This window comes from Canis lupus, chromosome 34 (assembly GCF_011100685.1).
Source record: "Canis lupus familiaris isolate Mischka breed German Shepherd chromosome 34, alternate assembly UU_Cfam_GSD_1.0, whole genome shotgun sequence".
Classification (NCBI taxonomy): Eukaryota; Metazoa; Chordata; class Mammalia; order Carnivora; family Canidae; genus Canis; species Canis lupus.
The window spans coordinates 700,053-721,643 of record NC_049255.1 but is presented as its reverse complement, the minus strand read 5'-3'; the positions used below and the strand labels follow the sequence as shown (position 1 = coordinate 721,643).

Below are 21,591 nucleotides of genomic sequence, written 5' to 3'. Positions count from 1 at the left end.
TAAAGGTTTGCTTTTCTTTTAAGATTTTATTTTTTAAGTAATCTCTGTGCCCAATGTGAGATTCGAACTCACAACCCTGAGACCAAGAGTTGCATGCTCTACCAACTGAGCCAAACAGGCACTCCCAGCATGTTTATCTTTTAACATGATTCAGTGAATTGCCGGAAACTACCTGAACGTGCCCTAAATGGGTTAGTACATTTGTTTCTCCTCTCTTCTCATCATGGGCCCATTTGTCTTACTTACACAAATCCTGGGGTAGTCTTGCCCCAGGTCCCATGGCTGGAGAGGTGAAGTAGCATTCTAGTCAAGCATCGTGACCTGGAGCCAGGCTCTTACCTGTTGGGCCACCTCTCTTGAGATGGCGGAAGCAATCAGAAATCCCCTGTGGGATGCAGAGGATTGTTGGGGCCACCTGGGTTCATGGGGCCAGTGGGGTGAACTGCCTTGGACATTTGGCTAGAGGACCAGATTGTGCATCCTTTTTCCAGTATTGGACACCAGGGTGTTAAATGGGATAGACATATAGGGTCTTCATGGTGCCTCTGTTTTGGTGTATTTTACATACATCATTCCTCTTATTTTTGACTTAAGGATGTTCATTATTAAGATTGCCAGGAATTAAAAAAACAAAACAGAACCCTAGATGCCTGCCAGTATCGGGTGTGCAGTGGTTAAACCCTGGCCATTCAGTGTCCACTCTTTCAGACATCCTAACTCTGTCTTGTTACATGACTGCCAGAAGGGTTCACGGGTAGGAAAGATGATCCCTCATTTGTAATCTCTGTGGGTCCCTCTCTTACCATCAGTCATGACCCTTCCCACCACCCTTCTCTCTCTCCTTCTTAGGAGGGGTGAGAGTGTTTTATTTACATATACACATATCATCATTATTGTCTCTCCCCAGCACACACATCCCCAGGTGTACAGTGTGCACAGGTTGGGAATTAGGGTTCCAGTGCATTGCTTTCTTCAGCCACCTGACCTCAAATGTAGTTTGCTCAGCCATAGATGCGCTCAGTTGTTCAAATTAGATTTCTTTTTTTTGTTTAAAGATTTTATTTATTTATTCATGAGAGACACAGAACAAGAGAGAGAGGGAGAGAGAGAGAGAGGCAGAGACACAGGCAGAGGAGAAGCAGGCTCCATACAGGGAGCCTGACGTGGGGCTCGATCCCAGGTCTCCAGGATCACGCCCTGGGCTGAAGGCAACGCCAAACCGCTGAGCCACCCGGACTGCCCTAGATTTCTGATTTATAGGAAAATTGTCTTCTCTCAAAGATGACAAGGGCATACTTGACCACATTCATTAGAACATGGTAAAGGTAAACCATGTGCAGCTATTTCAAATATGAGTAACATTTCAGAAGTTCTGGGGCCCATGGTGGCCACAACCCCAGCAGGGCATGTCCACAGGATACGTGGTCACAACAGGTCCCTTTCTCATTGAGAATCTCCTATTGTGAAAGGCAGTCTAAAAATAGCTTCTTTTTCTGTATTACTAATGCTAATAATGTGAGATAGTCTCAGGTTTGGGAAAATATGAAATGAATGAATGACATTTATGAATTTGAAATCAAACATTCCTAAAACATTCAGTAACTTCTAGGAACAAGAACAGTTCTTATTCCGAACAAAGGTATTTCTTAAATGAACAAAGGTATTTTTAATCTGTTGATTTTTATTTTATTTATTTAATTTTTTAAAGATTTTATTTATTTATTCATGAAAGACACACACACACACACTGAGAGAGAGAGAGAGAGAGGCAGGCAGAGGGAGAAGCAGGCTCCATGCAGGGAACCCTATGTGGGACTCGATCCAGGTGGGCCAAAGGCAGGTGCTAAACCGCTGAGCCACCCAGGGATCCAATCTGTTGATTCTTAATATAACTATTATCTGTGTCTCTTGGGGGAAGAGGAAGATTCTCATTTACCTTCTCCAAACAGGTCGGATTTTTAAATCTAACTTGAAAAGTAAATAAGAGTCATCCATGGGGACATGTTTTCAGTTTATCACATTCAGTCACTAGCTTCGGTAGGAAATTACATGGAACACAAGCTTACTGTTTTAATAAAGAGTATTTGGTATCTTCTTCCTTAATAGATTATGTAAGTAAAGATGTGCACCCCCTCCTGGTGTTCAGTATGTGGAGCATGGGTCTGGCCCTGTGCTTTCAGCCTCCTGCTGTGTGGTCTCTGGGGAGCGCTTGCCCTTCCTTGTGTCACTGACCCACTGCGATAGATAATTGGGATGATTTGATGAAGTTGTCATGTAAAGAAGTTAGGACGGTTGGTGCCTGGTAAGTGTCCAATTATTGCTAAAGTAATGTTCATTATTTTATTATAAAACCACAGTGACACACATAAGAAGGTTGATATTAAGACCCTAAAAAGAAATGTTCCAATGCTGTGACATTATTTAATTTGAAAAAGAAAAATAACCTTTTCAGTGATTGGCACCCAAGGACCTGAGCTGACCGACTCTCTGAGAATCAGGTATACCACAGAAGTGATGGTGAAATACAGAAACTGAGCAGAGTAGTTGGTAGGGGAAAATAACGTCTCTGCCCACCTTGAAGTGTGGGGAGTGTCCTGTGGCCAGGGCTGTGCTGAAGGTGCTCCCAGCGGCTGCAGCCTCCTGGCGGCCCCTGCTGGCTTGGGCCCAGTGGTCTTCACAGCCTGCCCAATGGAGGCCACGTCTAGCCCAGCACCCAGCCGGGGCTCCAGCCTGAGCTACTGTCCTTTTCCTGGGCCTCGCCCTGGGCATCGTGAGTGCTGGCGAGCCATGGGAAATGGTGATTTCAAAAGCTGATGAACTTTCGGAGATGAGTAGAATCCTACAAGAAGGACTGGCACTGTTGGGGTGGGAGCTGTGTGTCAGGCCACAGTGCCCCAGAGAGTAGGAAAGCTCCTTCTGGAGCCTTGCTTTGGCTTCTGTGAGCTAGTGCTTTGTTATTCAGAATGTTCTGCTGGGGGTCTTCTGTCCTTTTCAGGGCCTGGAAGAGATTTGCTTGTTTCCACCCCATCCCCACCAGTGCCCGTGGGTGTGCTGTCCCCTTAGGTTTGGATGCTTCTGGCACAGTTTTGGTCGATACGAGCAGACCCTCCTGGTTTGAGGATTCTGATTCTGCAAGTCTCTTCACCATCCTTGGGTGGTACTGTCCTGCAGAGTACCCTGGGGTGGCTGCGAGCCTGCAGTGATGGATCATAGACATGAGCAGCATCCGAAGCCCACAGAATCTTTGGGTTGGGGCTCAGGACTCTGCCGTGTGCTGGGATCTCTGTGTGAAAACCAAACTAATACTGAAGAACCACTTCTGGAGGAAATAAAATAGACTGGTATTTTTTCAGCAGATTGTTACTGACATTTCTAAAAAAAAAAAAATAAGAGTAGATTAAAATAAAATAGTACAGGAAATATCAAAGTTCATTGCACATACCCAGGGTTATTTTGTGAGACTGAAAAATCTGTATGTATGACATGTGCTCCAGTTTGGTTACATTGTAGAATGTATTTTTTTTTACTGTGGGTCAAGGTCAGTGAAGTTTGAAAGCCAGTAGAGTAGATGTTGGCTCTGGGTTCCCACTCCTCCCAGCATCCTTCTGTATTGTTTGCAGCCGGTTGTCTATGCCACAGCCAGGAAATGAGCTACTTTGTGAGGAACATCAAAAATAAAAGATGTGGGGAAGAAGCTTTTAATCCATCCTTGGCAGTGGGTCTCAAATTTCAGTGCACATTTGAATATCCTAGGGAAATGAGTAAAATGCAGCCACTGTTCCAGACCTTCTGTCTCAGAATCTATGAGGCAGGGCGTAGGATTCTGCATTTTAAGTTAAGTGTGTCCCATATGATTCTGAGGCTGGTGTCTGTGGAACTGGAACCACCGTTTAAGAAGTATGGATGGGCCTGTGCAGGCACTTTATGTGTTATGTTTTAAACCTTGTAACAAATCTGTGAGGTGCCCCCCCACTTTTTTTTTTTTTACAAATAAGGACATTGCAGCCACATTGATTTGATATGGTGATTTGTATGATGTCCCAGAGATGCTAAGGGCCCAGGTCAGCCCTCCCTTTTTGGAGGGAATCAAGTGGCATGAGATGTAATTGGGGGATTGATCTTATGGGATAAAAGCTGTTTAAAATAATGACAGTTTTATTTTATTTTATTTTATTTTATTTTATTTTATTTTATTTTATTATTTTATTTTATTTTATTTTATTTTATTTTATTTTATTTTATTTTATTTTATTTTAATTTTATTTATTTATTTATTTATTTATTTATTTATTTATTTATTTATTTATTTATTTATTTATTTATTGACAGTTTTAGAAAGAAGAGTGGGCATGAAGCATTTTGTCTTGGAAGGAGATCTTGTTACTGCTGCTTCCAGGGCAGCTTGTAGACCCCTGTCTTCTGTGAGTGGACCCAGGCTAGGAGAGGCCAGAGCACAGATGGGTGGGCCGTCCCGGTGGTGCAGGACGCCCCTGCAGGAGAGCGCCAGCTCTGGGCGCTTAGGTGGTGTCTTCGCTTTTTGGGCTCTCTGCTTCCTTCATAAAACCGGAGGGTTGTAGGACAGCATCCATGCCTGAGCGTGCTTCCAGATTGCAAATCCTGTGGCTTTATCTTTGGAAAGGTATTATTTCCTGTCTCCTACCCTGCCAGAGATACTGCGTGGCTAAACAAAATGTAAAGAAGTGTTCTGAGCCCCGCGGGGAGTCACCCACTGGAAAACTGACGCCCAGTTCAGTTCCGGCTGTGAGACACAGCGAGCCCTCCCGAGGGAGCCCCTCCCGGCGGACCCCCTCCCCGGGAAGCCCCTCCTGGTGGACCTTCCTGGCGGACCCCTCCTAGCGGAGCCTCTCCCCGGGAAGCCCCTCCTGGCGGCCCCCTCCCGGCGGCCCCCTCCCGGGGCAGCCCCTCCTGGGGGACGGCTCTGCTTCACGGTGCGAGGCTCCACCGCCTTACAGCCCGCCCTTGGTCTCCTGTCCATCATGCCAGCGCTGCACCGGTGCTCGGCTCAAGGCTGCACCCTCTAGCACCGCACAGCTGCAACTTCATCCCCTTATGTAAAGAGAGGGAGGATGGTTATCTTTCAAGAGGAGGCAGCTGCTTCTGATAGGGTGTGAGTGGGAAGTTCTCTCCACTTGGCTTTGTGAGAACCAGGGAAATGGTCACGTTTCCAGGAAGCAGGGCTGGTACTGTGTGGCTGTGCATTTTGTAGCCCTAAAAAGGCGCTTTATTTTTAACTTGAAGGTTATCATTTCCCTCACTGTCTCTGGCATATGGACTTCCTTCTCTTTTTAAATGTGTGACATTTTATGCTCAAATTCTCAAATAATTTTAGTCTTAATCTAAGTTGAATTATAGAGATACATATCCTCCTAAAATACAACTTTACAATCATTCAGTGCTTAATATACCCAAACCCTTGACTTGGATCTGCAAGTGATTACATTTGCTATCCTGGAGAGTAAGAGAGACGGAACCCGCATTTGGCCTGAACATCGTATTTACAAAGGTAAATGTTTTTCAGGCATACCTTGCAGCCATATTCTTTGATTTCCCACTAAATCACATTTTTGCTTTGAAAATTTACATGTTTAATGTTAATGTTTGTCTACTTCTTGATTTTTTTTTTATGCAAGAAGAAACAGTAATTATCATATATTGATTTTCAGAAAGTATGTGAGGCCAGTATCCTATTTCAACCTCAGGTTAACCATATCACCATTGCTTATTTTAAGTAGAAATTCCAGCATTTGTCTTTCTTTTTTATTTATTTATTTATTTATTTATTTATTTATTTATTTATTTATTTTATTATTTTTTTTTCATTTGTCTTTCTTATAGAATTTATAATGGAGCAGAGCTGATGAGTTACAAGCTGCTTCAGAACTTAGGCTGCTCCTGGAGTAACAGGAGGTACAGCTATGTTAACCTCTGATCTTTTGGTGAAGACAGAATAAAGTGAAGTACATGCTAAAAGCGATGCCGAAGATGATGTCTATAATGTTAGCACCATCCTAAAAGTTTGCTTTTATCCTATTTTTAAAGGATAGAGGGTACCTTTGAAGGATGGCTGGCTGCATGCTTTTATGGATGAGCTACAAGTCACTGGCAGGCAATACCAAACAAAAAATAAGTGAGATTTATGGAAAAAACAGAATGGAAGGAATCCATAAGTAAAATACATCTCAGCAGACAAAACTGATTGCCTTTGAGCTATTTTCTGGGGGCTTGACCCTAATGCATCCAGATATGGAAGTGGTAACTGTGGAAGAATAATAAAGACTCAGGAAATAGGACTTGCCATCAATTTTTAAATGAAAGAGAAAATAGAATACCAGAATGTTAAGCATGTATATAGGTTAAGATTTGTAACATTATGTTAAGTATAAATGTGTATTTTTGATATGTGTAAAAACTAAAGTCTGTGAATTAAAAATTGGTCTTTAAACTCTGAGCCTGTGTCCTCATTTCTAAGAGTTAAGGGCTTGTGCTCTATCATCATATCGAACATAGAGGTATGAAGCAGTTTTCATTATTTGTAAAAGCCACAGGTTACTGAAAGCATGGAGTGTTTCCTTAAGTTTTGCGTGAATTGTACAGAATTGGTGTGGAGTTGTCGACTCATCAAAAACATTTAGCTGGCTATTGTGTGGATGGGGTGAGATTGGTTGGGCAGATGGGAGGGAGGAGATTGGGCACACTTCTCTGAGAAAAGAATAAAAAGCAGGTGGAATTAGGTCTGTGGAACCCAGAACTAACTTAGGTGCCTGTATGTCTGTTGCCGTGTTAGCAGGTCACCACAAACTCAGCACTTGTTCTCTCCCACTCTGGATAGGCCAGGCACCTGGCCACAGGGTGGCTGAGTTCTCTGCTCAGTGTCTCTTGGGTGAGCTCAGGGCTGGGCTGCCATCTCCCCCGAAACTCAGGGTCCTTTTCGTGTTCATGCATGCTGTTGGCAGGATACACTTCATGCTGCTTGAAGGATCGAGGCCCCCGTTTCCTTGCTTGTTGTTGGCTGATGGGGGTCGCTCTCAGGTCGGTGCCCTGCGGGGGTCGCTCTCAGGTCGGTGCCCTCTACACCCAGTGGCATTCTGCTCTGTTGAGGCCAGCAGGACAACCTCTTGGATGTTTTACCTTCTTCTACGGGTCTCCTCTGATTGGTTAGCTGAGAACCAGCTCTTTGGTAGCCTGTTGGCAGGGGTCCTACTACCCTGTCATGTGCAGTTGCTCCCCTGACACTTGACACACACTCAACACTCCGAAGGGGATTTTGTGAGGGGCATCTACCAGGTGATGCCGTGGGGCATCTCAGGTTGTGCCTACCACAGTGCTCAAGAAATAGTGGCCGGACCAACAGCTGGAAGGAAGGAAAGGAAGGAAGGAAGGAAGGAAAAGGAAGTTAGACGGAAGGAAAAGCAAGGAAGGGGGATGAAGGAATGCCATAATCATCCACAATCCCGCCCCCCAACTCCCGCCCGCCAAAAAAGAAGAAGCAGAAAAGAAAAAGAAAGAAAGAAAGAAAAAGGAAAGAAAGAAAAGAAAGAAGAGATTAAGGAAGGGAAAAGTCAACTTTGAGTTCCTGCATGGCTGGGCCAGCGGCGTGTGAGTGAATGGGAACCCAGCCATCAGAGGGAAGGTGAGGCAGTCCCGGGGCGACTCCAGAAGCCTGCAGGAGGGGAATGAGCCTTGGACTTCAGGCAGATGTGGTGCAGATTGGAGAGGACTCCTCCTGCTGGGAGGGTCTTCAGTGGGAACCAGCATGGGAAGTTCCAAAGGCTAGTCCTTGTGGTCCCCAGGTTATTTGATGATAGTGAGGATTTTTTCGGATTGGTCCTTTTGCCTGTAAACTCCCAGCCTTTCCAGCATGCTGATACAGGGTGGTGTTCTGTTTTGTTTTTTTAAGTACACTCCACACCCAGCACAGAGCCCAACACAGAGCCTGAACTCACAACCTTGAGATCAAACACTGCGCTGAGGTCAAGAGTTGTACGCTAACCTACTGAGCCACCCAGGTGTCCCTAGTTATGTTTTAAGAAGACCTTGTGGGGGACGCCTGGGTGGCTCAGTGGTTGAGCATCTGCCTTTGGCCTGGGGTGTGATGCGGGGGGAGGTCCTGGGATCGAGTCCCACATCGGGCTCCCTGCGTGGAGCCTGCTTCTCCCTCTGCCTGTGTCTCTGCCTCTCTCTCTCTGTCTCTCTCATTAATAAATGAATAACATCTTAAAAAAAAAAAAAAAAGAACTTGCGGAGTTTGGGAATAGGCTAGTGCCAGCTGCATGCAGCTTTCTTGTCATGATAAGATTCACCTGGGTGGCTCAGGGTGGGTGAGTAGAATTTTACTGTAAACCAGGACATTATTTCTGAGGCCGAGTGTATCCAGATGGAAAGGTCTACAGAAGTAGTTTTCTTTTTTGTAATATTATTTTATTCCGGATTATGTATTTATAAGAGAAAATGTATGTAACATATGGAGGAATTTCTGATAATCATGAACCTTATAGGTTCACGTTGTCCCTGAAGCTTGGCACAAGCTGACGTCCTTGTTGTCTTCTTTTTTTTTTTTTTGGATCAAACCATTTTATTGAGGGACTTCAGGGTAAAGGTGGGAGGGGAGGAGGGCAGGAAGCTCCGACATCCTCGGTCTAGCATCACAGTCCCCGAAAGACCCGTCCTTGTCTTCATTTAAACAACCTGTTTAGTCAGTTGCCTGGGTAATCCAGTATTTTGAAAGGCCTTCACTCGCAGTAAAGGCTCCGTGGGGAGTGTTTCCAGATCTTCCCCAGGAGCAAGCAGAGTGAGTCCGTGGCTGGGAAGTCAAGCTGACGTGGAAGAAAGTGGTCCTCTGAGCTCCTCCCTTGCATTTCCTTAGCTCCATGCTTAAGGGTGTGTGTCAGGAGGAGCACTAGCAAGGAAGGCTAGGTGTCCCCAGAATGTGGAACTTGTAGTAAACCCATAGCTCTGTGATGTCAGGAGTTGAGGCACATGAGAGCACTTTGGGGAAAACAGGCGGAAATAAGTACTGTTTTAAGCACTCAGCTTACAGGCCAGGTGTGTTTTGTTCCCAGCCCTCAGGCCGGGAGGAATTTCAGGCATTTTGGTCAACTGCTTTAGGACCTTCAGGAACTGTGTTGCTGTCAGCAGCTCCTGCTGTGTCATGAAAGTGAACGGAGCTGACCCAGATGGCCACTTGGAGGGTTAAAATGAGGATTTTTAAAAATAAATCTTGGCCAGAGAAGACAGCACAGAAACAGCACACTTTGGACCTGTGTGATACAGGACAGGGGTGTTCATCCTTGTGTGCCATTGAAACTAAATCCTCAAGTAGGTCACAGTTCTCCAGTGGAAGATTTATTTTACCAAGCTTGGGCTTTCATGTTTAATGCAGTCTGTCAGGGAGCACTTTATCAGGAACCTTGTGTTCTCAGCACTGTGTCCCTTCAAGCTCTGGAGGAAATAGCAGGTGGAAAGTAGGAGCCGCTGAGGAATGGGGTTGGGAAGGGTGACCTGTGTGCAAGAGGGACCTAGAGCCCTGCATGGTTTTCCACCAAATACAAGTAAGCGAATTATGCTACACTGAATATGCTGAAGTTGTATCGGGAGGGCTTGTTTTACGGACTAAGGTAAGGATTCCAACACTTAAATTGTTTACCTCTGGTATGAAATTTAGAGATACACTTAGCTTTGTTCTTCAATCTCAACGAAGAGGTTACAGTATAAGAGTAAAGTTAGTGGGCAGCCCTGGTAGTGGTTTAAATAATGATAAATAAAATCGCTTTTAAAAAAACCCCACAACCACTGAGGGTTGATACCTGAGCTCTCTCTGAGTTCAGAGGGGAGGTGTCAGGGCTGGTATGTAGGGCCAGGGAGAGCTTGGTGCTCTCAGGGTTTCTGATGGCCATTTTCCCAGTGGATGAACCCCATCCTCCATGTCCACCTCCAGTGAAGGAAAAAGGAAAAACAGATTTGCTTTCATTACTTTCTGGTTAGGTTTGGGGGAAAATCATGTTTATGTGTTTTTTTTTTTAATTTTTAAAAAAAGATTTTATTTATTTATTCATGAGAGAGAGAGAGAGAGAGGCAGAGACACAGGCAGAGGGAGAAGCAGGCTCCATGCAGGGAACCCGACGTGGGATTCGATCTCGGGTCTCCAGGATCATGCCCTGGGCTGAAGGCGGCGCTAAACCGCGAAGGCACCCAGGCTGCCTTGTTTATGTGTTTTAATGCAGGTTTTCTGCACCTGGATCTTTAGTTCTGAGGTGTTTTGTGTGGGCAGGTCAGGGATAGAAATCCCTTCTTGATAGCTGTTAGGAGGAGAGCCCTGCCCACAGCTTGAGCCTTTATTTTCTGCTTGGTTTTCCTGTAGTCCATATGGCATTGATGAGCTGAAGCTGGCTTTGAAGTAGACAGGTGATCTGCTGCTGTGAACGTGGGAGCCTGTGATTGACAGTGTGTCAGGAGTGTCAATGTGTGTATGGGAACCAGACGTATGGCCCAGGAATGTCAGCAAGTATATCATGTCTCTACAGCAGCATGGACAGCCTGCCTCCAACGCTGGTGGAGACAAAAAAGGACCCACGTGTATCCCAGCTCGTTTCTTACAATCACGGGAGCTTTCAGGAGGTTGCTTGTGGATTTTAAGTATAGGTAATCTGCATGGGTAGAAGTCACATCATTTTGGATAAACTTAGGATGAGATTTATATCTACCTTATCATCACTCATAGTCCTAGAACTGTTTGACTTTAGAGGAATTTATTTGATTAGAAAAGTTCTGTTAAGGTTGTTTGAACATACCAATTATAATAGGTGGTTCAAACCATTCTACTTGTAGGCTGTGACCAACCAAAATCTGGACAGGAAACTTTAGATATATGTTGATAAAATGAAAGCATAAAATTAAAATGTATTGGAGGGAGTACAGAGCATCCTGTTGATCTCAGATATTCTCTGTAATATTTAAATTTATAATATCAAGGATGTATAGATTTTTATATATTTCAAATACATATTTTCAAAAAATAAAACCTATCAAGGTACATTTGATCTTAAACATGAATTGGCACTTTTTAAAAAAATGAATGGCCAGATAGTAAGTATGTTAGGCTTTGTGGGCTCACGCTGGGTCTCCCATGCGGCTCCTCAGCCCTGCAGCTGGAACATGAGGCAGCATTTGTAGAGAATGGGCTTGGTTGTCTGCATTCCGGTGAGACAGTACTTGCAAAAGTAGCTGAGGGCTGCTTGGATTTGGCCTGCAGGCGCTGTTGGTCAGGCCCTTCCTGCAGCATTGTTTAAGGCGTGGGAGGAGAGGCGGTCTGTTTTCTCTACTATTTGAATAAAGTGAAACTGTAAAACATCTGCAGACCATCTCTAGAACCTGTTTTAGGAGTTTAATTAAGGTTTGGGGAGTGACATAGTTTTGACCACCTTGCAACAGCCCGGATAATCATGCCCCCTTTTGATCTTTCCCTGTACATTTAGGAAGCCATTCAAAGCTGGATTTAGGTGGTTCTTCTCTTTTTTACAGCAGTGGTTCTTAACTCCACCAGCCGGTGCTCCACTGTATAAAATATCTAATGCTCCTTATACTATCCCTAAAATGTAATCAACACCAGTGAAATCAAAATAGTGCTTTAACAAGAAAGTCTACAAACAAACGTTTAAGTATGTAATGCTGAAGTTTGACTATATACTAGAATGATGGTACTGGAAGTGCTGATCTGCTTTGAGAGTGTAAATCTGTCCATCACCTGGTAACTTCCTTCATTGACGTCTTGCTGTGGAAAAGATGGGTCAGCAGAAGATGTATGACCTCCTTGTCTAAGTGCAGAGAGGTGCTCATGAACTTGTGGACTTGGATCACACTTCAGCAGTATCACTCTAGAAGATGTAGCATCTCTATGGACAGAATGTCCATGGAGGCTGACTGCTACCAGGGTGTTGTGTTGGTGACACAGATGCCGTGAGCCAAATTGCTGCTGGCGATGAGATTTTTCTCAAGTGAACAGTTCTTGGTATATTTCCGAGGCAAAGTAGGGATTTCCTCCACTTACAAGATAGTTTCTCTCCTGGAAAATGTAATGTATGAAAACTGTGCCAAAAATTTGTTTCTGTTTATGCATAAAATGGAGTTAGGTTCTAAGAAGCACAGGAGTTTGAATTCTTTGAATATCTGGCAAGACATCGGAAAGTCAGGCAAGATGTTTAATTAAACGTGTGTGTTAGGGCTGGTCACATGTGAGGTCTGTCCAGCATTCCTGGCTCTCATCCTTCGAATGCCAGTAATGTTCCCTCCAATCATTGTGACAATTACAAATGCCCCCACAGATTTCCAAATATAAAATAGAACAAAGGAGTATGGAAGTGAGGATCCGTGGAAAGTGTTACACACATGGTTGAATGTGCAGATCAACACTTGGCTGTACTCTGATCATGCAGATGGCCTGCAGGGGGTGATCGAAGCAGTTTCATTGTCCACCTCAGCTTTCTCAAAACTTCTGAGTGGTTTTTCTTGACTCTCTTCTTTATTTCTTACATTCTCCTTTTCTATCTTTTCCTTACCCCCTACTCCCTCTCTTATTTGGTCATTTCTCTTGGTATGATTCTCTAGGGTAGTTTCTTATCTTGATGTTCCAACAAACTACTGAGTCATAATCACTTATAATGTGTTGTGAGAATCCTCTATTACCATAATAATTAAAACACTGAAATTTGCAGTATGCTTTTTCTAATATCACTTGGCTGTTTTTTGTTTTCTCCTGGGGCTAGAGAGAAAATGGTAAAGGTAAGGCCCACGGATATCATAATTCTACAAATGGTCTAATCAGTACTTTCATGTGAGGTTGCTTGAGGATTAAATTTGCAAGACCTTACTTTCAAGTTACTTGCCAAGTGCCCATCAAATGCGTTTAGTGGAGGATGTTACAAAGAAGGGAAGAACAAGTTTGTCATGTTTACTGTTGTGTGGTATTTTAACAGTCCAAAGTGCAGAAATTTGCTACGCACCAATAGCAAATTTGTTCTCTGTCTCTCACTTTTTGATACCAGTACACTTGGATCCAACAAGCTTAACAGGCCCATTTTTCAGTGATGGACCCCTGTCCTTCCCATCCCCCCATCTGTGGCAGGGGTGGGGGGGAACCCTTGGATGACCTGTGGGTGCCAGAAAGCACATATTGGAAGGACTGCTATTAATAGTGTTATGTCTGAACTAAGAAAGAGTTAAGATTATAACTTGTGAACCAACTTTGACTATTTTCAGTTGATTTTTAAAAATTCACAGTTGAGCGGTAATGAGTCATAATCATTATTTAATTTTCTCAAACCAGAGAGTAGATGCATTTTGTTCTTAGACCCTCCAGGCTGTAAGTTAGGGAGAGAAAACCTTCCTTGAGGTTAAGTTGAAAGTCTCTTAATGCCTGTTCCTGGACCTTACCTTACTCTCCAGAGCAGATCTCTTTCTAAATGCTTCTTCTTCCTGTCCTTTCTGCAGGACAGAGAGAGCTATATACCAGCATCATTCTCTGCTCTTATGAGTTTAATATAATTATATGGTTAGAACATAAAGTATGCAAGAACAAAATCTGTTATGATCAGTTATTTAGAACTTGTATTATGCAAAGTTATAGAAGTTCTATATTGTAGAGTCATACTAGGATCTTTTCTGATCTTGAGGACTTGAATTCCATTTACAGACATAAAATAGTGACCAATTTCTTTTTTAAGAGAAGGGGAGGGAGGGAGGGAGAGAGACAGACTGACAACTCCCAAGCAGAGTCCATGCCCCCAGCGCACAACTCCATCTCAAAACCCTGAGATCATGATCTGAGCTGAAATCAGCTGACACTTAACCAACTGAGCCACCCAGGAGCCTCTCATTTTTTTTTTTTATAACAGTAGTCCCCCCTAATCTGCAAGGAATACAACAAGCAAGACCTTTATTGACTGGAAACCATGGATAGGACTGAACTCCCTATATATATTGTATGTTTTTATATATACTGTATTTTTCCTGTACACATATACCTATGATGAAGTTTAATTCATAAATTAGGCACAGTAAAAGATTAATACTAGAGTAGAACAATTAAAACAATATCTTGTAATACAAGTTACGTGAATGTAGTCTCTCTCAAAATACCTCCCTGTGCTGTGCCCAGCCTCCTTGCTGTGAGATGGTGTAATGCCTGCACGGGGCTGCAACGTGAGGTGAGTGACGCAGATGCTGTGATAGAGCCCTGGCTACTGTTAACCTGGCAGTGTGTCAGAGGAGCATCTTTGGATTCTGGACCATGGATGACTGTGGGTAACTGACACTGCAGCTGAGGGGGGGCCACTGTATTTTCTTATGCTGACATAGGTCATTGAAGGAATTGGGAGGAAGCAAATACTTGTTGAGAATCTACATGTAAAAGTTCGTTCAGGTAAAGATTCTGGTGTTAGGGGTGTTCAAGTCTAGTTGAGAACATAAGGACTTATATATAACAGCAGTGGCAGCAGCAACTACCAGTTCCTGTGATGAGCACTGCATGAGTTACCTCCTCCAATCCTCCTGACAGTCCTGCTGCAGTAGATCTTGTTATTCACATGTGGTAGTGGTAGAGGCTAAAGATGACAGATGCTAAGTGGTTGTCAGAGTCACATGGCTAGTAGGGCCAGGGATGTGTGTCTGCTGCCACCGTTCTTCTCCACTGGATGTTTCTGCCCTACGAGGCTGCTGTCAGTTCCTTGAGTGAGACATGCCCACTGGTTCCTGGCTTCAGTGACTGTGTTCTTCCTAACCCCCACCTCCATACAGCCTACCTACAGACAGTTCCTGCTCCCTACACCAACCCCACCCCTTTTTGCAGTCTGGCCCCTTAGCTTCCTGTAGCCTCAGCTTCACACTTGATTGCATTTATGGTTTTGATTTTATGGACTCTTGCAATATACTTAGCTCCATGAACAGGTCCATTCTTAGCTCCATAAAGGCAGGAAATGTCTGTCGTCATTGCCTAGCATGGCATGAGACATGGTGGATACCCAAGAAATATTTATTAAATGGATATACAAACTTTTGTTCACTATATACCACAAAGAGTAGAAAGTGAGAGATGCTGTGAGAGACTCTGCATCTTTTATTTTTTTAAAAGATTTTATTTATTTATTCATAAGAGAGAGAGATAGAGAGGAGCAGAGACACAGGCCAAGAAAGAAGCAGGCTCCCTGCAGGGAGCCTGATGGTGGGACTGGATCCCGGGACCCCAGGATCATGCCCTGGGCTGAAGGCAGATGCTCACCCAGGCATCCCAACTCTGCGTCTTTTGTGGGAAACAGACTTTTTTTTTTTTTTTTTTTTAAGCATACTAAATCAGTTTTAAAAATTGAGTAAGGCTCAGTCATTTAAACGCCTGCCTTCAGCTCAGGTCATGATCCCAGGGTCCCAGGTCATGATCTTGGGATCAAGCCCCACATTGGGCTACCTGCTCAGCGGGGAGCCTGATTCTCTAACTCCCTCTGCCTGCTTGCTCCCCTGCTTGTGTTTTCTCTGTCAAATGAATAAATAAAATCCTAAAAAAAATTGATTAAATATTTTCAACATGTGTGTTAATACTGTGTATTATAAAAAGTCATAAAATTGGAACTTTAAAAAGAAAGGATGAAAAAGTTTTAAAAACCTGGAGTTTCTAGTATATTTTTTTCTGTATACAAAGGATCACCTGGTGTAGGGGACCTACCCTAGCATTTACAGCTGAGGGCAGCGGGGACACTTTGTGGTGGTAAGCAGCCACTAAGTAAGCCTCAGTACCTGGTGGGATTAGCTCATGGACTGATCAGAGTGTGTGGTCTTGAGTGGGAAGTGCTGGGCTCAGGGGGCAATGGCAAGCAGTTGAGCATGAAGTGTGATGCTACAGGACTATGGGGGAACATGGAAAATAAAATTCATTGGAAAGACTGAGGCTTGCCTAGGATTATGGTCTGATGATCAGTGTGTTAAGACGTAACTATTGGAAATGACAGCTTATTGAGTTCTGGAAGAAGTGAGTAACTGGCCCCTCTCAAGCTTTAGTAAACTTCCTCCTCTTTCTTATCTCTGAATGTAGTAGACATAATGTACCATTTATTCTATCCCTTCTTAAGCTCTTGGTTTATTTTTTCCCCCTCTGCACCACATGCACCTAAAGATTTACTCTGTCATTATCACTGAAAATATTGATGAGGTTCCTATATGAAGAATGTACAGACAGCATGATGGCATGGACTACTTTACACTCATTGAGAAATACTGGTGGTTTCAGAGGCAGAATGAATGACAGAGGATAAAGTAGTACAATTCTACAGATGCGCTGGGTGATAGACAGGGGTCCGGGCAGATGTGACCTTTGAAGCTGGTGGCCAGACCAGTGGATGGGAGATGCTTATTCTTTTGCTAATCTGGGTAGGGTGGTAGGTAGCTGCGTTGGCAGGTTTCACATTCTGTCTGCTTAAGACTGCCAGGGATGCTGGGGAATAGCTTGTCGGGGCAGATGGCCCCCAGGAGCCAGCTCTGTAATCTCAGTGTCTGTCTGTCTGTCTGTCTGTCTGGAGGAGAGTTTACACCACAATTGAGTAGACAGAAAATGTTACGAGATCTGTACATAGAGAATCGATATTTAAAAATCATGTTTGCTGTACGGTAGGAGGTGAGATAGTGAAAATTGTTTCTGTTCGTAACTGTGACATGTATCTATAAGTAAAAGGGGTTTTGTTGTATGATTGCAGATTATGATGATGCAGAAAGCATTTTAGCCTATTTCATAGAAGCAGATATGAACATCCCTCAGTCTGTTAAGAGGGAAGTATAAATTGTCACGTGGTCATTTAATAGAGGTGTGGGGCATTTAAAAAAGTGCTTGATTTGTAAAAAGAAATGAAATGACTAAAATTTTTTTGATCTAATATACAAAGCTAGATGGTTTCCAAGGAATGTTTGTGATGCTGAATGTTGATAATAAAAGATTTGTTTTAGGTTAAAATGCACTGTTTTTCTTTTTAAAAATTATTTTAATAAGTATAAAAAGGGATTTGACTTTGGTCTAAATTATATATTTGGAAGATTTGCTCTGAGTAACATATCAATGAAGACTTTAAAAACATTTCTTTCTGAGGAAACTAATCTATTAAAGAATAAAGGGGAAAAATGGTATCTCTGAAAAACCGAGACAAAATATTATCCATTCTTACATAATATGTTCAGAATATAAAGAATATAAAGGAGACCTAGAATGTGTGTTTGCTAGTTGTAAAACATTTCAGATAATTTTTTTGACACTTTAAAAGTATATTTTAAGCATCTTGAAAAGAGTCTAATTCATTTGTACAAGCTAACACATTCTAGAAATACAGACATAAAAAACAAAAAAATCAGGCTCTGAGTTGAGTACAGCAAAAAAGAAACAAAAAATGCTCCCAAACCACAGACCTGGATTTGATTATGGTTTCCTGGCTGTATTATCTCTAGTAAATAGGAATTTCGTATCTTGACCCGGGGTCCCTAGTTTCTAAAGTATAGACAATAAATGTATAAAAAATAAATGTATCTATCTTAACAGGCTGTGTTTAGTCATTGGGTAAACTAATTAGGTTTAGAAAATGCTTTGAAAACTGTAAAGAATAATATAAAATGTCAATAGTTTTAACAGTTTAAAGGTGAGATGTTGGCCCAGTGATGGTTCTGCTAGGTCCACAGGTGGTTTAATATATGTAAACTGGAAATCTAAAACAATGAAAGCTTTTTTTCCAAAGCCAAAATGTAAAAACTATGAGTGAAATTTAGCTCTTATGTATATTCATTCTAATCAGTAAACATGTATTTGTAGAATGAGTTCACTGGCAAGGCATCAACAGCTTTTGTGTAGAGATGTAAATATTTTTGTGCTTCTTACTGATAAAACTATGCATTTTTGATGAAACCTAAAACTTACAACTGTATTTTCACGCAGCTGACCTGGTTGGTTAGATGGATGACCTATTTAACAGGTTATTTACTTATGAGAGGGACCAACCTGCTTTTATTGAATTGTTGATACCTCAGGGTAGAAGGCCCAGTGATATGAAATTATGGTGGTTTGGTCCTTCACAAGGCAGTTTAATACAGCTTTTATTCCCCAGAGCATCAAAAGTCCCCCAAACTAAAAACTTATGGTGACTGAAGGTATTTTCTTTAATTATATTCAAAATCTTAAAGTGCTTGCATTTTTTATACAATGACAAAAGACTTTTTGTGAACAAATATTTTTGTCTTAATTATAAAATCTGTGTGTTTATTCTTCAAGCCTTAGTCTTATAGTAAGCTGTTTGCTGAAACAGAGGTGATGAATACTTAGCTCTCTCTCTGTTCTGTACACCAGACCAAACTGTTGGGATCAGGAATGGATTAACTTAGAATGTATGCATTTATTTCTCAGAGGAGTATTTGATAAAGGTATTAAACATTAGTACTATTAAAATTACTGAATACACCCAAACCTTGTGTCCGTTTAGGAGAGAAGAAATGATCATACCTCCTCTATCCAAAATGACCTCTCCTCCATTCCATATAAATATTTTTAATGAACAGTTAATGGCATGTTTTATGTAGAATGTTTTTGAAACATTTCTCAACACCTTTTTTGGGGGTCAGCTTTATTGAAGTATAATGATGAATAGAGTGTAAAAATCACCCATTTGTAGCGTATGATTCAGTGGCTTGTTAGTACGTTCAGAAAGTAGTACAGCCAGTTTTAGAATGTCTTCAACACTAGTAAGAACCCCACACCCCTTAACCTTCATCCTTCCAAACTTCTCATTTTATCCAGTCCTGAGCTATTTTTTTTCCTCTACAGATTTGCCTATAAAACAACCTGTTTTCATAATTTGAGAAAAATATTCACACTCTTTCTAGGCCTGTCTGCTTTTTTGCCCTATGTGGTAATTTCATGTATCTTTTATAAACATCTGGGAGAGGAATGGGGCCTCCTACCAGCCTGCTTGTCAACATTACACTCATTTTCTCCTCCGATAGTATCTGGGAGTTAGCTCCCTTTCCTTTCCTACTAATGTGGTTGTTGATACAGTGGTTTAAGAAGGACTAGGCTCAGTGATGCTATGGTGCTATTGTAATGTGGTATGACGTGGGGTTGGTAGGGGAAGGCTAGCATGTTGCTTTGAACATCCAGAGACTCAGAATCTGTGGAGGCAGGTGGACGCAGTATGCTGGAGATGTGAATGCACACATGGTGCACACATGCACCTGCTGCTACCAGCAGTTGAGTGGAAATCAGCTGTTGTAGTCTTGACACAGATGGATGTTGAACCTGACACATTTAAGCACAAGACATAAAACCCTCTGTACAGTCACCAACTCCACTGACCAGCGTGCTGCTGAAAATGCCCGATGTTTCAACTTAGCAACCTCATTTCATCTCAGTAGACCTGTTGATTGAGAGATATGGCTTGGCCAGTATAGTACCGGCCAGGTCTTGATAGCTAGGTATTAAAAAGGGAGACTGGTAATAAGTTGAGCCAAAACTTGTTTGCCTAGTTTGAACATAGAGGTGGCTACTCTTTGAAGTAGAATTTATGGGCCAGTGATTTTTCTCCTTTCTTAGCATTAGTGCTATTAGTATTTATTGAACAAAATTGCCTTTTAAACTGTTGCTGTGAGTTGTTAATAGCTGCTAACCTGGTCCCGTCTCACTGTGATCAACTGAACATTTGGGAAAGGCTAACAAGATGTTTTCCTTTTTATCTTTGGTGAACTTTTAAAGTTGATCATAATGTTCAGATGAAGTCAGATACAGAATGATATTTCTGTAGAAATATCTACTTTCGTGGGAAAGTAGAGTTTGGGTCAGATTTCTTTCCATAGTGAGCATGTAGTAGATTTTAATAGGAGTAAAAATTAGAAAAATGCATAGTGATGCTGTTAATGGAGGAGTATGGCCAGTGCTGGAGGTGAACTGATTACCTGCGTCCTGGGGAGAACTTTTTGTAAAAAGGTAATTAGAAAAATTCAGAATTTTTCATTAATTTGCTCTTTATTTTAAAACATTTATAATAATGGCAGTGACACAGTCTCGTCCCTATTGCATGATGCAGTGGTAGGTACACTCAAAGCCAGGTATGTGTCATACCATGTTTGTGACCCTGATTCCCATTGTTTACGTCCTCCCACTGTCACCCCACGTGGGCTCGAGTGTGGGCGTGTTGCCTCCCACAGCCCCTTGTGGGGCAGGAGAGAGAGGTGCACTGTCTCTTGCTGTGGTTGAGACTCTTTTCCCTTTATGTCCCCTGTGCATGTAATTCAGGACTATAGTCAGGAGAATTCAGCGTTCATCCTATTTATTTATTTATTTATTTATTTATTTATTTATTTATTTATTTATTTATAAAAGATTTTTAATTTATTTATTCATGACACACACAGAGGCAGAGACACAGGCAGAAGGAGAAGCAGGCTCTATGCAGGGAGCCTGAGTGAGACTTGATTCTGGGTCCCAGGATCACGCCCCAGGCTGAAGGTGGCGCTAAACCGCTGAGCCACCCCTGTACTGCCCCATCCTATTTAATGTAACTTTTTCTGCTCCTCTTTGATTTATAGACCACTTTATGAATGTGGTCCTTTATGTTAAAATCTCACAGTGTAGTTTATAAAGTGCCAAGGAGTGCAACTGCAGTGTTTTCTGCTTGGTCTTGATTAAACGGTGTTGTGGAGAATTGAGAAGTCCTAGTTCTCTGGTTTTAGGTCCTAGCTCTTGGGCACCTTTGCAAGTGAATTTAACCCTGTAAATCTCCATCTGCAAATGGAAGGTAGGTATAAAAACAAGCACTTTGTGGGATCAGTAGAGTTACCTGCTCATGATGCTGATGATAATGATGTTTTGTGGTTGGCTGTATTTTCACATAGGATGGTGGTAGGTTATGCATCATCTGAAATTGTTGGCCATAGAGAAGATAGTGTGCATAATGTCCAGGATGTTTTATATAGTCAATAGAGTAAAAATACTGAAAATCCAAATATTAAACTGCCAGGAATAATTCCAGTATACAGTTAACTCTTGAGCAACATGGGTTTGAACTGTGCAGATCCACTTATATGCAGGCTTTTTCCCCCCAATAAATACAGCACAGTACTGTAAGTGTATTTTCTGTTCCTCATGATTTTTTTTTCTGTAGCTTTATTGTAAGAATATAGTATATGATACATATATAAAATAAGTGTTAATCACCTGTTTGTGTTCTTAGTTTCCAGTCAACAGTAGATTATTAGTACATTTTTGGAGAACCAAAAGTTACTATACATGAGCTTTTGACTGTGCAAGAATCGGTATCCCTAACTCCTGTGTTGTTTTAGGGTCACCGGTATATAAATGGTATTCTGACACTTTATATGTTTGTTTTAGATAGAAAATCTAGCAGTTTTGTAATGTTCTGGTTAGTGATACAGACCTCTTCCCATCTCTACCCCCCACCCCAGATGCTGGGTGCTTGTGAGTGTTCTTTAATATGCAGCTGGTTTTCCTCCTCCGATACTTAGTTGAAATGTACAGAATAAGAATTCTATGCAGTAAATTGGTCTGCA

The 21,591-nt window shown here is 42.2% G+C and overlaps 1 protein-coding gene and 1 long non-coding RNA gene across 2 annotated transcripts in view; both read left to right on the top strand.

Moving 5' to 3' along the window:
• The window catches only part of TRIO (trio Rho guanine nucleotide exchange factor), a 351,672-nt gene that overhangs the window by 67,114 nt on the left and 262,967 nt on the right, over nt 1–21,591 (top strand).
• Nucleotides 4,320–6,463, top strand: LOC119867466. Its single transcript, XR_005383634.1, has 2 exons — nt 4,320–5,524; nt 5,857–6,463. It is a non-coding gene; the product is annotated as an uncharacterized LOC119867466 (long non-coding RNA).